Raw genomic sequence first — 15052 nt, forward strand, 5'->3', positions numbered from 1 at the left:
TTAATAGAAGCAATAATCATTGCATAATTCTAAAACAACAAACTCAAAATAAAAATAACTATTTCAAAATTAATAATACAATTTAAAATATAATACAAGAAAGTTTGAAGGAAATAAAAATAAAAACTTGCCTTGCAAAATTGGAGTTTGAGAACAGTTGATGCTTGAAGCATAATAATGGAGCTTAGAAAGAGTCGATCCTTGAGAAGCTGGATAAAAAGTTGTGACTTTTTATTTTTTTTAACTAATCCTCCTACATTCTTAATTCAAGTGAATTCTATTACCTTTTATTTCCTTTATTTACTTTTAAGTAGTGTTTTTTTAGTTGTTATTTTTCTGTTGCAAGCTGTTGATGAACTGAGCATTTGACGAATAATTTGAACTCGACACATTAAGGGCTCGATTTGAGGGTGGATTTTTAGCGAGCTTGAGCTCGAGTTCAAATAATATAATAAGAGGAGGAAATAATATAATATCGAGCCTGTAATATCGAATTGAACTTGATCTCAAATTTAGATCTCGTATAGGATTTGAGTTTGAATTTGAATTTATCTAATATTTTGAATCGAGCCTAATAGGTTAAAAGTACGATTCGATTCATTTATAAACCCGTTTGTACTAATGCTACGCTAATACGAGAAGGAAATAAGAGTTTGTTTGGTATAAGAGTCTTATAAAAAGAGTAATTAAAGGGGACAAGAAATAGATAAATGTATGAAGAGTAATTAAGAGGAACTAGAAATATATATGCATGTTGGAGGGGAGTTGTTGGGGGGGGGTGGGGGAGGGGAGGGGGAGGAGATTAATCTATCTTAGATAAAAGACAGGATAAAATGTCTTAGTCCCTTTAGGATTATACTGAGGTATTAACAATATACCCATGCAAATTTGGTGTACTTAAACCAATATACTGAGGTATCAAAATTGTTGACGTACATCAATTTGATTTTGACTATTACTTATTGTGATTTTTCGTTAGTTGTCTTAAATTGCGTTGAAGACAAATTTTGTTTTAATCGAAATATTAGATGGACTAAATATTGGAGACCAAAACTGTACTTTTGTTGCACATTAAACGTTGGATTTTGGTGGGATAATTGATTGAGTTAATTCTCCTTTAGCATTTCTGGTTCAAAATAGTTCTTGTCTTTCTCCTTGGCATTTTCTATATAAACGGTGATTTGAAATGGAGCTTGTTACGTGAACATTTGCCCCCTGGCATCTTTCAATGGAAGTACTCATTCATACAAATTTTGAATCCTTTACGAAACTGGAGAGTCTGAAAGGAAATGCGCATGCTAAACAAATATTGAGATCAAGGCATCTAAGCTGAATTCTGGTCCGGATACAAGCTTTCAAGGAAACTTTCACATTCACCAATGAAATTCAAATTGACAGCAGGTGCAACGTCTCTTTCAATCAGAATAATTGCTTGACAATAGTCTGATTACAGTAATAAAAAATTTTTTAGGTTGCAAACTGATAATATATATAAAAAGGGTTCAATATTGACATATTGTCATTGTTGTAAGGCCACTTTTCTTCTTGGTTTAATTTATCAATGACCTTGTCTGCATAACTTTTGGAAATAATCTAGAATTCTGCTTCAGGCCGGCTGCTGCTGCACTTGCCTCAATGATCTTGTCTCCATAATTTTTTTAAAAATAATCTACAATTCTGTTTCGGACCGGCTGCTTCTGCTGCTGCACTTGCACTTGCACTTGCGAAGATGTCACAGTCATTAGTTGTCCTGCAAATATAGATGTCACCTAATCATGATGTTAACCAGCTACGTGCGCACATCAGGAGTACTATAAGACGTACGATATAATCTCATACAATGAAATATGCCCTAACCTGGCAGAAAATACTTATATCACAGATACAATAAATCCGAAAATTTACTACATCTAATAGATCTAGAAAATTACAAAAATTATATTGCGAAACTCAACAAATTTGGAATTTAGACAAATCACAAACAACCCAATGAATATCTACATCGGCCAATGCGATCTCATCTACCATCCAACAGGGTCAAACTCAAATTTGATGCTGAGATCTAACGAAATAACTTAAAAAATTCCAATGATATAGCAAAATTCACCCTGAGGTTGATGAAATATATGAAAATGTACATATTAAAACATCAATAAACATATTAACGCGAAATGTTCATTAATTAACTATTCATTAGGGATTAGTACCACCTAATTTTTTTTTTCATATATATGTCCTAAAATCCAAAAAGATTCACCAGATAGCACTCGTCAATGTGTCAAGAATTGGACCAAAAAGAAATACAAGTTTTTATGTAAAATACCAGTATAACCCTAGTTTCCCTCAATAAGAAAAATAGTTCAGTTATAAAGGGGTTTCAGGGTAGGTTTGTACAGGAGATATAACCAAGGACGTTTGCTTATAATTAACCAAGAATATTGTGTTACATAAGCTGCGGAACGGTAAGGTTTTGTACATAGTCATACCATAAACCAGAAATATTGTTCTGCAATTGTTCCAAAATTTACACAATTTCAGTGTTCATTTGACATGAACTTTAACAAAATGCCAAGAATTGGAAAAAATTGAAAATTTTGGCCATAGGTTACTGAGCTAATTTCTCCTCATGTTGAACTTGAATCTCAAAGTTCTTTCTATGCAAACTGATTTTAAAAAGCTTGAAAATGCTAAGCATGTCATCTCATCAGCCTGGACAACTCAACTAAGATTTTGAATAGATTTAGTTACCAATGGAGCAATTTACCCTAGTTTTAGGTATCAACTTCATGTTTCCACCCCCCAACACAAAAAAAAAATGTTATGATTAAGTTCTCAAACTACTCGAACAAAGATTAACACAACATGTTAATTAAATTTGCTTATGTGACTTAAAACATCCCAAAAGATTTTGTCTCGTAACATTTAGAATTGTGTCCGTAATAGACCAAAAAGCAATAAAGGCTTTCAGATAAATTATTAGTATAGGCAGTGTTGCCTCGAAAAGAAAAACAGGTAAGAAGTGTGTTGAATGTTGAGATTCTGAAGACAATGTCCAAATGTCCAAATGTCTGAATGATACGTCTAACTAGGCATGGCCACGGTTCCAGAACCGCCGGTTTTGGTTCTTCAAAGAGGTAGAACCAGAACCGCACCATATAAGATGGTTATGGTTCTGGTTCGAGAACCGCCGGTTCTGGTTCATTAAAGAGGTAGAACCAGAACCGCATAGTTCTGATTTTGGTTCCTTATGGTTCTGGTTCTGGTTTCCAGTTCCGTATGGTTGTATACAATTTTATTTAATTCCTTATCATTACCAATTTTAATACGAATATAACAATATATTTAAAATTTCAAATAAAATGTAAAAAAATAAATACAAAATAAAGATCATATTTTAATTTTATTATTATTCTACAAAGTAAGAAGTAATAAATAGATAATATAAATTTTATGAAAAGTACATTACATTGTCAAATTAAAAATATACATGACACTATTAAATGGTTGTCATGTGTTAACTTTCTTGAGTTGGACAATCATCAATGTTGAAGATTCCATTTGAAGAAATATTGCAAAAAATATTTTTTTGCTTGCTTGATTTTGAAGATGAGCTACTACCATCAAAACTTGTCATTTGATAGCAAATAAGCAAAAAAAAAAAAATTGTAAGTAATAATTTAATACTTACAAATTATAATGATAGATATTAGATGAATAGAAAGAATTAAATAATTAATAAAATATACAGAAAGTCCATAAAATTTAAACTTTCTTAAAACCTATTAAAACACAACTAATTTTTTTTGAATTATCTCACTACTTATATTAATTATTTTTAATTATTTTTAACGGTTCTAGAACCGGTGGTTCTGGTTTTGGTTCTATTTTTTAGAGAACCAGAACCGGAACCTTTATCCAAAGTTCTACTACGGTTCTGGTTCCATGGTTTTGGTTCCGGTTCTAGTCCGGTTCCAAACGGTCCGGTTCCGGTCCGGTTCCCGGTTCCAAATGGAACCATGGCCATGCCTACATCTAACTGGCTATAAATGCAGACCATACATAAGTTAATAACAATAAGGCTCAAAAAAATAACAATAAAGAGAACAAAAATGTTCCATGTGCCATGTCCCTCCCAATATCAAACATGTTATCTTGTTTTTTTTCCCTCTTTATCTATTACTATTACTATTACTATATTAAAAGTGTGATGAGTTTTGGCATTATAAGTTGTAAGCACTTTTTTATTTTAATTTTTGTTGTTTCCATATTACCCCCGAGTTATTGCATTTTAATTGTGGTAGTAATTAAAAATATGAAACATTCCAAATGAATAAGTCTCAACAATAATGGTAATTCAAATGAAAAACTCCCTATTAAAACTATTTAGCGACCCTTACATTCCATCTCCAATTTTAATGTGCATCTTTCTTATCCGAAACAATTTCTTACTCAAAATAGTTTGACCAATTTCATTAACCACAATTTTAAGATTGTAAAAAATATTAGTATAAAAGAAATAGATGCTCTTAGAACAAAAGAGAATAAGAAATACTAATTATGAATAATTATTTGGAGAATCTTGATATGAATATCATGAGACAGGTACATAATTATGTGCTTTTTTATTAGTATAAAGGAATACTAAAAGAAAAACAAAAATAAAAGAATCCAACTATTTCTATCAATTGAAACTAAATAGCCATTTTAAGATAATTAAGCTGTATAAATCATTTATATTCTTATCAACCACAATATCACTTAGAAAAAATGTCAATAATCCAAATTCAACAATGCACATTATATTATTCAATTCAAATTCACAAAAAAATTTTTGAAAAGTTCAACTGGAAAGATATAAAGTAGAATGATTAAATGTTCATGCGAAATTGGATATGTGCATGATTCTGACAGGTTGTCAGCCTGTGCAATAATAAAAACCTGCTCAGCTAAAATTAATTTCTGTAGATAGTGGTGAGCAGGGTCGAATCCACAGGGACTGGGAGTAATTATTTCTTTTCAAGTTCACAGTGACAAGGGGGTGTTTTTGTGCAGAATGTCACAATCAAAGAAATTCAACTAAAATCTAAAAAGCTACTAAAAATTAAATAACAAATTACTAAAATCAAATGAATGATAAATAAGGATCTAGCCAAGGAATAACTTCAGCAATGGTTCACCTAATTGATCATCGATAAGCAAAGGCAATTCCAATTATTTACTAATAAATAGGTTATAACTGCCAAACAAGCGATGACAGTCAACCCCTCCTTACTGTGTCGATGATTAAGGTACGCCCGTTAATCACTGCTCTAATTGAGAAATAATCCTAGGTACGCCCATAGAATTTAATTCCCTAATTGCCTTACGTATTAGAGGAGCCCTATTCTAACCAAATAACGCACTACCAGGGTTATTTTAGATTAGCCCGCGTATTCTCCTGACACAAACCTAATCATGCCAGTTGCCACTATTTTAGAACAATTAAACAATTACGGATTTAATGTCCTAATTGGCAATAGATTATCCAATCAACTAATTATCTGGATCCAAGACAATTAATTAATTAAATAACCATAAGCATAGCAATTAAGGAATATGCGAATACCAATAAATAAAAGAAAAAGATAAAATTAAATCGATCTCACAATTTTAGGCGACCCAAAGCATCCATTGTCCCTTGACTAGGGAAAGAAAATTTAGTTCATGTTTGATGAACAAAACCCACAGGAAAGTGAAGAAACGATCCCAACCATTATTCTTGTTCACGAGACTTCACCTTGACCGACTGAATAAAGAAAAGCTTGGAAAACAATGATTGATTCAATTCTTCAAAGAGTCCCTGTCATGCGTGGACTGCAGCTTCCTAAGAGACAAAAGAAAGGTCAAAGCTCTCTAAGAAAGCTCCTCACCTACGTGAACTGGAGCTAAAGCTAAACACTAGTCTAACTACTACGCTACAGGACGAAAAGAGAAAAAGGTAATGCCCTCTCTCTGCAATTACAATTTGCCTGTTCTAATCCTTCGCTCTCCTGTGCGGCGGCTCCCCTTCCGGAGAGGAAGAAGAAGACCCCCACTTCAGCCCTTCGTTCCTCCTTTTAATGCTGCGCTCCGCGAATTACCAAAAAGAACTTGTATCTCCTTGTTCCAAAAATGCCCTGGATGCCTGCTACTTGAACTCTTTCCTGATAACTGTCAAATCGGCACTTATTATGGTATTTTCGTTCTACTCCCTGAAATATATGTAAAATACTAAAAGTGAGTAGAATCTAATAATTAATTCACATTGGGTTAAGTAATAGGGAAAATTAATAATAAAATAAATGATAAAATTGCAACCTATCAATTCCCCCCACACCTAAACCATGCTTGTCCTCAAGCATAAGAACAGTAAACAGATACCGAAATTTGATAACGGCTGTTGCTCTATCTACCATATTGCCAAGATATCAAGAAAAATATATATCAAGCATCAGTGATCAAGATCCAAAAAAAACATCACTCCGGTTAGCCTCTAAACCACAAATTCCTCCAATTTCAGGTTAACTAATCGAAGAAAAAGGAATGACGCATAACATTTATCAGCAAATGGTCCAACTGTTAACCAAAATCTCAACATTAAATCCATAATTCTGCAAGCTGACTTTTATTACACACTAACACAACCTTCACTTTTTTTTCACATTTTTTTTCTACTTTTCTCTCTTTTTTTTTTTCTTTTTTTCTTTTCAATAGTAACAAAAGACTTAGTCGCTAGCCATTTGAGCCTTTTGACGCGAACTCCAACATTGGCCAGATGAAGGAGCCCGGTTACTCAGCTTCTATCGCCACGTGACCACGTACTCATAGGAATTACTACCTTTTGACGCGAGAATCAACACTTTTAGGTGCAGATCCCCGGTTACTCAGTAGTAACTAATAGCGGAGTACAGTCAAGTTTATTCATAGCTAAAAATCACAAAAACTCAATATAACACAAGAACCAAAAGAAAACTTGCATCAGCTAGCCTCATTTTCAAACATGGAGAACTAAAGTTAATAACCGGACCAATTCACATGAAAATGCCAATAATCATTCCCTATGCCTAGGAAAGTTAACCAAAAATTATAAGAGTAAAACAATCATCGATATTCACCAAAGAGATGTTCTTGAATTCAACCCCATTAACTTGATACATTCTTATTTTAAAAACTTGGCAAAAGCAGAAATAGAGGCAACAATCCAACATCAAACTTGGCATCACATACGAGCTAATCACTAAAAAGAAGAAAAAGGAAATGAATGAAAGACACTAGCACCATAACTGCTCCCCCCACACCTAAATCCTACATTGTCCTCAATGGAGGAATTAAAGCAATTAAAGTGAAGAGGACAACGAAACTTCCCTCTTTGAGTGGCCAAGAGGTAGGCGGGGACGGTGGAGGAAACCAATGTGGTGGAAGTACGCGCCCAAGTTATGAGACATCATACTCAATTCAACCAGCAAATGCAAAACTCTGTCCACCCAAAATCTCAACAAAGCCTCCAAGTAGACAGTTAATTTCTCAACTCAAAAGCAGCAATTCCAGTAATAGCAGTATAGAAGTTGGAGAATAACCACACAATTACAAGTTTTCTCTTTTCAATCAGGCAGCCAACCAATTAGAAATAACAAATGCTAGGCAAAATACCCCAACCAGTACCACTGGTGTAAAACGTAGTCCACAATCAATGAAATAGATATAACAGAGCAGAGTAAATGCTACCTATGGCCCCCAATGCATCAGCCAACAGTAGAAGCTATACAATGCCACACTCGCAACAGATACTCCAACAAAGGCAGCAAATGAACTCAATTGCAACGACTACGGAAGGCAAGTGAAATCAAGAGGCTAAACACACCCAGTAAACCAAAATTAGTTAACCAACTTCAAGAAGCGATGCAAGGGTCACAATGCCCTTCCGATTCAACAAACAACCCAGAAATTGCCCCACAATACCAGAGCACAACTCCCAACAATGCACCAAAATAACAAATCGAACAAACTAAGAGCGGTGCTAGTGCTAATCAAAATAACAAATTTCAGTAATTGGACACAATTCCACCCACAACCTCAACAACTGTCTCCAATTGGACAGTCAAATACCGAACTCATTCTATCAAAATCAGCAAATGACCCAAGAAAAGGGAAATTCCAGCAACAGTAGTTCGGAGACTAACAGGAGCAACACTTTCAGCACAAAAGCCTAACAGTCAATGGTGCATAACAAAAATCAAAACAGAGCAAAATTAAAGCAGCCACAAGAACCTCTTACAAATTGCAACCAGTGGTACACAGAAGCGGCACCTAAATGCCCAACCCAGAATCTCAACGAACGCCCCACAGAAGCAGAAAACCCCAAAATCAACTCCCAATATCTTCCAAATAAAATAGCTATCAGAGGGTCTAGAAAATATCAATCTCAAGAATTCAGTAAAATAATTAGCAGGGACCCGTAAACCAAAATTCAATATAGAACCCAGAGTCTCTGCCCAATTCAATCTAGAAGTCTATTTCAGAAATAGTACTTCAAAAATAAGTAATTTACCCTAGAAAGTTAGCCAATAAATTGGGAAAAACAAATACCTGCGCCTCATATCAAAGGTACCAAGCAGATGATGGTCGCATGATGGAGGGGCAGTGACCTTGGGTGGCGGAGCTGTGGAGCAGCGGCAGCTGGCGTCGGGAGGTGATGGCTAGTGGAGGTAGAAGCTGCGATAAGCTGGTGGAGGTGTGCGTTGCGCGGTGGCGGAGGCCGCGGGTGGCCGGCTGCCGCGCAAGCTGCGAGGCTGAGAAGCTGGCCTGCGAGCGAGATTCTCTGGGTCTCGGCCAAAGAGGAACGGCGGCACAAGCTGGGGCAGTGACAAGCTTGGGCGGCCGCTGGCGAGTGGAGGAGCTGCGTGTGGCGTGGTCGGAGCTGGGGCGCGGCGCACAAGGGGAGATCTGCGGCGCGCGAGGTGAGAAGCTTCGGTCGACAGGGAGGAAGAAGAAACAGGGGAGAAGAAAGAAAGAAAGAAAAAGAAAGAAAAGAAAGAAAAGAAAAGAAGAAAAAGAAAAAGAGAGAAATTGCTGTTTTTTTTTTTTCAAAAATGTTTTTTTTTTTCCTTCCAATTATGAGGCTCTTTGAGCCACGGAAATAATTTTTCGTTCTTTTTTTTTTTTTTTTGGAAATTGATTTCGACTTTTTAAATAAATTTTTTCTTCTTCTTTTTTTTTTTTTTCTTTTTTTTTTTTTTTTGAAATTTGGGAACTAAAGCTACGGTGATAAGAAATGTTTATTTTTTTCTTTTTTTTTTCTTTTTTTTTCTTTTTTTTTTTGAATCCTTACCTTTCCCGCGAACGTGACGCGGGCGCGTCATGAGGGCCTGTTGTCACCATGCGGGCGCGTCATGACTGAAGGGCACCTATAAATCAGCAAAAACGAAAATTGAAACCCAAAATCAGTCAAATTCAAGGAAAACAGATTTAAACTATGACACGAAACCAACAAACAACTAAAATAAACAATTGGGTTGCCTCCCAATGAGCGTCTTTCTTTAATGTCTTTGGCTAGACATTATCATGTTTTGCTCATGGATGATAAAATCTTGTGGCTCGTCTTACTGCTTCATCCTCTATATAGTCCTGATAACCCTCATAAATAGAATAATCCTTGAGCATACGAGCTACGGGCTTCCATGGACTAGTGAATGGTGCTAAACAAGTCAACAATGATCTGCATTCTCCACTCACTCCTCCATCACACGCATTCTTCGGTTCAAGATATTTTTCCATTGCCACTCTTAACTTATTTCTGTCATGAAATTTCAAATTGTCTGGTATAATAAAATCAATTTCAGTAACAGGAATTGAAGAATAGGAGTCAGGAAAATATTGATTAAGGAGTGGAGAAGATGTCACCGCATTTGGAGATTGTTCACTGGATTCATTCACTTGAATGGGTTGCGGTTGGGGTTCCATTTCTTCCTTTTCGGCTTCTTTTTCAACTGCATCTGTAGATTTCTCATTTTGACACTCTTGCATCTCCTCATCACTAGTCAAGCAAATTGCACTCTCATTTTCTTCTAGATCAACAATGGTTTTCGAGGGCAATTCTTCCCTTTGAGAAGCCAATCGATTTATTCTGGATGTCAATAGACATAGTTGATCTGCCAGGTCGCGAAGGCTCGCTTGTGTCTCCTGCTGAAATCGATTTAGGCTCTGTGTCTCCTGATGAAATCGATTTGTATTAGCAATTAGTAATTCCATCATTTCTTCAAGAGACATGCCTGACACGGAGGATGATTGCTGAGACACTTGCTGTTGAAAATCCATTGGCCCGGTCGCATAATCAAGGTTCCTTGATCATACCCGTTTGAATAAGGGTCATGCTGCGTTTGATATTGGGGTGAAAAATCTCCAAAAGTATCAATTGGAGCACTTAGATTATCTTGAAATGCGGGGCATGTGTCAGTTGAATAACCTGAATCAAAATAAGTTCCACAATTTGCAACAGCCCATTGATCATTAGGAAAAACATGAGTCTCATAACCCCATTCAGGAACAAAGTCCAGTCTATCATCAAAATATGGAATGTTAGCAGCCATAAACTATATAAAAAAAATAAGAGAAAAATAAATTAAAAATGAAAACAAGGTGAACTCAAAAAGAAACAAATTAATCTGACACCAGTCCCCGGCAACGGCGCCAAAAATTGACAGGTTGTCAGCCTGTGCAATAATAAAAACCTGCTCAGCTAAAAGTTAATTTCTGTAGATAGTGGTAAGCAGGGTCGAATCCACAGGGACTGGGAGTAATTATTTCTTTTCAAGTTCACAGTGACAAGGGGGGTGTTTTTATCTCAGAGGTGACAATTTAAACAATTCAACTAAAATCTAAAAAACTACTAAAAATTAAATAACAAATTACTAAAATCAAATGAGTGATAATTAAGGATCTAGCCAAGGAATAACTTCAGCAATGGTTCACCTAATTGATCATCGATAAGCAAAGGCAATTCCAATTATTTACTAATAAATAGGTTATAACTGCCAAACAAGCGATGACAGTCAACCCCTCCTTACTGTGTCGATGATTAAGGTACGCCCGTTAATCACTGCTCTAATTGAGAAATAATCCTAGGTACGCCCATAGAATTTAATTCCCTAATTGCCTTACGTATTAGAGGAGCCCTATTCTAACCAAATAACGCACTACCAGGGTTATTTTAGATTAGCCCGCGTATTCTCCTGACACAAACCTAATCATGCCAGTTGCCACTATTTTAGAACAATTAAACAATTACGGATTTAATGTCCTAATTGGCAATAGATTATCCAATCAACTAATTATCTGGATCCAAGACAATTAATTAATTAAATAACCATAAGCATAGCAATTAAGGAATATGCGAATACCAATAAATAAAAGAAAAAGATAAAATTAAATCGATCTCACAATTTTAGGCGACCCAAAGCATCCATTGTCCCTTGACTAGGGAAAGAAAATTTAGTTCATGTTTGATGAACAAAACCCACAGGAAAGTGAAGAAACGATCCCAACCATTATTCTTGTTCACGAGACTTCACCTTGACCGACTGAATAAAGAAAAGCTTGGAAAACAATGATTGATTCAATTCTTCAAAGAGTCCCTGTCATGCGTGGACTGCAGCTTCCTAAGAGACAAAAGAAAGGTCAAAGCTCTCTAAGAAAGCTCCTCACCTACGTGAACTGGAGCTAAAGCTAAACACTAGTCTAACTACTACGCTACAGGACGAAAAGAGAAAAAGGTAATGCCCTCTCTCTGCAATTACAATTTGCCTGTTCTAATCCTTCGCTCTCCTGTGCGGCGGCTCCCCTTCCGGAGAGGAAGAAGAAGACCCCCACTTCAGCCCTTCGTTCCTCCTTTTAATGCTGCGCTCCGCGAATTACCAAAAAGAACTTGTATCTCCTTATTCCAAAAATGCCCTGGATGCCTGCTACTTGAACTCTTTCCTGATAACTGTCAAATCGGCACTTATTATGGTATTTTCGTTCTACTCCCTGAAATATATGTAAAATACTAAAAGTGAGTAGAATCTAATAATTAATTCACATTGGGTTAAGTAATAGGGAAAATTAATAATAAAATAAATGGTAAAATTGCAACCTATCAGATTCGTATATTTTATTCTTAAATAATTAATTCATTCTAATTATACAATTGCATTTCATTTGGCTTAGCAAGGAAAATAATATTTAAAATGTTGATACAATTTTTTTATTTCTTAAAATTTGTTGATTTCATTAGAAACTTAACTTCAAGGTTTATTTTTAAGTAAGAAAAGGCATGTCTAGATTCTGGTTCGTAAACGAGTTTTCCAAAGGGTAAAGAAAGGGGTGAGTGTGGTAAAATAATTAGAATAACAAAATCTAACAAATCAATTTATTTATTCTAATACCCCTTTAGAAATTGATTTTACGATTTAAATCTTTATTTTGCTAATAATTATGAATTCTATTCACTAGGGTCACACTTGACATGTGTGCATGTATTTCCTGTTTAGCAATATTTTTTGTACAATATTAAAAAAAATAATATTATGATTTTATGGTAAAAATATTGTGAGTATACAACAACTTTGGTGAAAAATAACCATATTGGGAATTATTTATCAAACTGAATCCATAATTTACCAAAAAGATCGACATAAATTAAAAGAAGAAAACTCAAAATGAATTCAAAAATAATAGATCAAAGAGTTCATATTTAGATGGTCTTTGGAATAATAATTGGTTAATGAAAATATAACATGTTTTATTATTAGGTAAACACTCAAATTTCACAAAAAAAATAAGACATGTTATATTTGGGTTAATATAATCACGTGCAAAGTACACGAACTATTACTAGTTTATTGTTGGTTTGTCAAACCAGTAAAAATAAAAGTTCCTACTCTAAAAATATGAATTCGAGTGTAGCGGTGAGTAGGGTCGTATCCACAGAGATTGAGTGATTTATTTCTTTGTGAAAAATGGGGGATTAGTAGAAATTAACTAAATAGCTCACTTGAATAAAGATAAAGGCAGTAGCACAAAATTAAATAAAACTAAACGAAAAATAGGCAACACTCTAGTCGAAGGTCTAATTTCCACTTTGGTTCATTTAACTGATCATCGATGCAAAGGTGAAATCACTTATTCATAAATAAACTGGTTATGGTTGTCAATACGCTCTGACAACCTGCCTCTCCTTACTGTTTCGATAACCACAACACGCTCTGTGGCTATTTCTCTTGCCAATTAAGCAACCCTAAACAAGCTCTTAGGATTTAACCTATTGACAGCATTAATAATTAGAGAGGCTACCAATTCTAACCAACAAACACACACGCTCGGTTCATTTAAGCTAGATTATATATTCCCATGACATAGATTCGAAAGTTTCTTTTACAATCAAATTATATCACGCACCACAGATACTAAAACCATCAAACAATTACGGATTTGATATTTTAGATGGCAATAGACTATTTCGACAATTAAATATTGATCAGGTATTTAACTGTAGAAAATAATCATAATCATGAATGAACAGAGAATATATAAATTCTCATGAATAAATGAAGCAAACAAATCAAATTAGATCTCACAGTATTGTCGAACCAAAGCTTCAATTATTCTTCAACTAGAAAAGAAACTAGTCGTTCCTCCCGGTAGATTCGCGGCCACCAGAAATACTAGGGTTTATTGTAGAGAAAAAGAGGAAAAAGAATTAGAGCTAGAGGAAGAATCAGAGCCCACGTCTGTTTTCTCCCCTATTAATAAGGATGGGCTTCCTTTTTCCTTCTAGAACTCCTACTTAAACTAAACTAACCAATCAAGACCTATCAATTGGTTTCCCAAAATAATTACATCTAATCATGGCCCCTCAAGGTCTCCAATCCGTGGCTAATGTGTCAACCCATGGGATGCAACCGGCTCCTTGACCAATTGACAGATTTATCTTGTGTCTTGCGAACTTTTGACTGCTTTGTCAAATAAGGCGTGGGCACGCTTTATAACGAAAGCTCTTCTGGACATGGACCTTTAAAAGCACCACTTCGAGTTTGACAAAGTGTGGGCACGCTTTACAAGACGTCTTCTGCAAAGTCGACTTTTAACGTGCCTTTTACTTCATTCTCACTAACAACTCCTACAAACAGTACCGAAATTCAAATATGAGTGAAATATATCGATTAACGCCATATTTTAGCAAAACAAAGGGGATAATATGTACCAATTATGTGCACAATTAGCCACTTAACATTTATTAAATGGATTGTTGATTGAATTCTTGTTGTTAATCTCAAAATTAAATTAAAGTCCTACTTCATTGACATAAGCAATTATATATAACGTGCAGGACTAATCAAAATAATTTGACAGTATGGTGTGGTTAACCCAGTTGCAAAATTAGTACTGCTAGATGTATAAAAAGATTATTAAGACATAATTAATGTTGTATTATTCAAATGGACAATGCTTTAGTAATGATAGTTATAGTAACGAAATAGTTTTTATCTGATATAACAGGTTGTTACATTTTTAGTGACCATTTGATTACTTGTTGGATCTATCCATCTAAATAGGATAACATCTAAAAATAAGGAAGTAAGTTTCCCATCTAAAATAGTAAGTTAACTATAATAAATTAGTAACTTTTATACCTCAAAAGGTAAATTGGAAAAAATATTAAACTTACATTTAAATAAATAAATTACTACTTTATATCCCAATCTTACTTTTTAGAGAGTAAGTTTAGTTCAAGTAATAGTAAGTTTTTATACATAAATAGTAATTCTTACTGATAATATGGTAAATTTGATTAATGATCAAAACTTACTGATTTATGGGACACATGTACTATTTTACTTTAAAAACTTATCTCAGACTAGTATTAGGAAGTTTATTTGAAATAATGATAAGTTTTATTAATGATTAAAGCTTAGTATCTTAGGTAGTAAGTACTCGTAATATACCTGTATAATACATGATTATAGGTATAATTTTAAAATTTTCTGTTTTTATATATTTT

The sequence above is a fragment of the Coffea eugenioides genome, chromosome 2 (genome assembly GCF_003713205.1).
Source record: "Coffea eugenioides isolate CCC68of chromosome 2, Ceug_1.0, whole genome shotgun sequence".
NCBI lineage: Eukaryota > Viridiplantae > Streptophyta > Magnoliopsida > Gentianales > Rubiaceae > Coffea > Coffea eugenioides.